Source organism: Cyprinodon variegatus, unplaced genomic scaffold (genome assembly GCF_000732505.1).
Source record: "Cyprinodon variegatus isolate N-32 unplaced genomic scaffold, C_variegatus-1.0 Scaffold81, whole genome shotgun sequence".
Lineage (NCBI taxonomy): Eukaryota > Metazoa > Chordata > Actinopteri > Cyprinodontiformes > Cyprinodontidae > Cyprinodon > Cyprinodon variegatus.
The window spans coordinates 239,709-242,919 of NW_015150534.1; the positions used below are offsets into that span (position 1 = coordinate 239,709).

The window sequence follows — 3,211 nt, forward strand, 5'->3', positions numbered from 1 at the left end:
CTGTAAAGTGCTTTGAGATGACATGGGTTGTGAATTGGTGCAATATAAATAAAACTCAGTTGAATTGAATGAGGGATGAACCAGTAAAAAAGTGTCAATCCCAGTCAGGAAACTACATGGCAGCAGACAGTGAAATAACAGGAAGGTGTTTCTTAGCTGACGCTGCGGTGCAAGCAGCTCTGTTTAGCTCCACTTAGAAGATTTCACCTTCACTGCTTCACATCCAGAGTCCTGTCATGGCAAATAACCATTGATTGCTCAAAATATAAACAACCACTAATGGAGGATTGGCTTAAATTTGTTGTGAAAGCTGTTGATCTTTCTCTCCATTCCTCAGAACTTAAGCTTGTTCTTCATTTACAGGACGTTTAAAACCTCCCTAATTTCTAGTTGTTGCTCAGTTTTCTCATAGATTGTCTTTTTCCCACACTTAAAACTCCTCCCTCCTTTGCTCTCTTTGTTTTCCTTAATTTGAAGAACTTTCTTGCGGCATCCAGGTTCATTGTTCCTGACGGGTCAGTGCGAAGTCTGAACCTTTTTAAGGAGAGTATCTAGGATTTCAATATCCTTTATATTCACTTTAACAATTAAAGAACAGGTGCTAAATTACTCATTTAATTATGGCCTCCCCCAATTAATGCAGATGGCTTTAAATACTCCCCCTTAGGGGTCCGATTCTTTTTTTTTTTTTTGTGATCTAGCTAATTGCGGAGGATTTAATCACGGCTCATCTTGGATTAACCTGAATGACAAAAGAGCAGAGAGTCGTAGACTGAGGGTTTATGGTTAAACCACAGACTGTGACATCATCTGACAATTTTTAGACTGTGAATATTCCTGTAAAATCCCAGCAGAATCCGAAGTGATGACTGTATATAAATTTTGCAATTTGGTATGTAAACACTTTTATGGATGATATTACAAGATGTGTTATGGTGGATCTGATAATCAGATAAATAGTCTAATCAGAAAAAAAAAAAGATTTAATCCAAATAGTTCAGCCTAATCACAGTTATCTGATCTGACTTAGTCTGAAGTCATTTAAATGAGATTTGGAAAGGTGGGTTAAATCTTTTCGTATTCCTGTTGTTTTTTCTGCTGTTGATTCAAAAATATTCCTGTTTTTCTTTTACCCTTTTTGAAGGAGCTCTTTATATTGTATATATTTGTAGATTTGCATCACGGAGCAGCACTGGAGATATTACAAATAAAATCAGTTCAGCAATAGGGCACCAAAGCACATAAGAGCACTACAAAAAATCTAAATCTTGATAAGTCATTTTTTCTTAAAATATGTGCATTTGTTCTTAAATTGAGGAGGTAAAAGAGACATTTTGCCAATGGAACAAGACGATTTGCATTTAAAATAAGAAAAAACAATTGAATTGTCTTATTTCAAGTGAATTTTATCTAATTATCTTATCTTAAGAGTAAAAATACTCATTACATTGGCAAGCTATCTCATTTACCTACTCAAATTAAGGGTAAATACACTTAATTTAAGACATTTTTTCCAGTGTAAGAGCACTACAAAAAATCTAAATCTTGATAAGTCATTTTTTCTTAAAATATGTGCATTTGTTCTTGAATTAAGGGGATAAAAGAAACATTCTGCCAATGGAACTAGAAAATTTAGATATAAAATAAGAAAACACAATTGCATTGTTTTTTTTCAAGTGACTATTATCTAATTATCTTATCTTAAGAGTAAAAATACTGATTCCATTGGCAAACTATTTCATTTACCTACTCAAATCAAGGGTAAATACACTTAATTTAAGACATTTTTAATTATTTCTAGATCGTTTTTCCAGTGAGGTGAACTTTTATTAACCATATTTTCACAGAAGTGATAAAAGTGATGTGAAACGGACTTTTTATTTGTTAACCATTCTGATCATTATGACTACTTTGCCGTATTCCTCTGTTTCATTGGTAACCAGTCTATTCAGGGCAATACAGATGGGGTCAGATACATTTAGATTGATTAATTTTCCATTACAGCAGAGTAGTATCTCAGTGTGTGTATGGGGGGGGGGTCTTTAATAGCAAGGCGGCCCTACAGTCTGACGTGAGGTGGTTTGCAAAGACACCACAACAACAACCGCCTTCGTTTATGGCATCTGCCAGACTCGGATTTAAAGAGGAGCACCAAGGGAGGCTGTGGGCGGCTAGATGAAGCAACCTGGATATGTGCGTGAGAGAGAAACTATGCCTTATGAAGTGGAAAGATTCAGGCTACAGCATATATTAAGTTAAGCTAAAACCACTGAATGCTGTAATAGTTGTTATTTACATAAAAAGTCCACCTTAAAATGATTTAATGGTTGAAGATATTAGAATACACTGGTAAAAAAATCAAAATCTAGATAAGCCATTTTTTCTCTAAATAAGTGCATTTGTTCTTGAATTGATGAGGTAAAACAGACGGTATGCCAATGGAATAAGACAATTTACCTTTATAATAAGAAAACACAATCGCATTGTCTTATTTCAAGTGCATTTTATCTAAATATCTTATTTTAAGAGTAAAAACACTCATTCCATTGGCAGATCATCTAATTCAAATATTCAAATTAAGGGTAAATACACTTAATTTAAGAATTTTTGTACTTATTTCTAGATCACTTTTCCAGTGTAAATTGTGATCAATGACACAGCTCCTTAACCAATCAACAGACTGTCCTTCCTGACATTTTTGTACAACTTTCTGATATATATTTACGACTTTTCAGATTTTTTTTTGTTTCAAAAAAGTAACTAGCAACAAATCTAGCAACCTTTTTCTATGTTCACTGCAAAAACGATCTAGAAATACTATATCAAGTGTATTAAACCCTAATTTGAGAAGGTAAATAAGATGATTCGCCGACAGAATGAGTGAGTAATTTTACTCTTAAAGTAAGATAACTAGATAATATGCAGTTGAAATAAGACAAGGCAATTGTTTTTATTTATTTAAAATGTAAATTGTCTTGTTCCATTGGCAAAGTGTCTCACTTACCTCCTCAATCCAAGAACAAATGGACTTATTTTAAGAAGAACTTACTTATTTAGATTTCTATTTTTTACAGTGTTGTAACTTTGGTGACTAAATGAAGGCACTAATAGCTCTAAGTTTAGCATCTTCAGCGAGCAGTGAGGGCTGCTGGAAGCTCCTCCAAAGCACTGACAGGTGTTCGCTTAGATGAGCCGATACCCATAGTTGATA

At 33.9% G+C, this 3,211-nt stretch overlaps 1 protein-coding gene across 4 annotated transcripts in view; it reads left to right on the plus strand.

The window, feature by feature from the left end:
- The window catches only part of plekhg5 (pleckstrin homology and RhoGEF domain containing G5), a 152,718-nt gene that overhangs the window by 59,398 nt on the left and 90,109 nt on the right, over positions 1-3,211 (plus strand). The gene's annotated exons all lie outside the window — the stretch shown is intronic.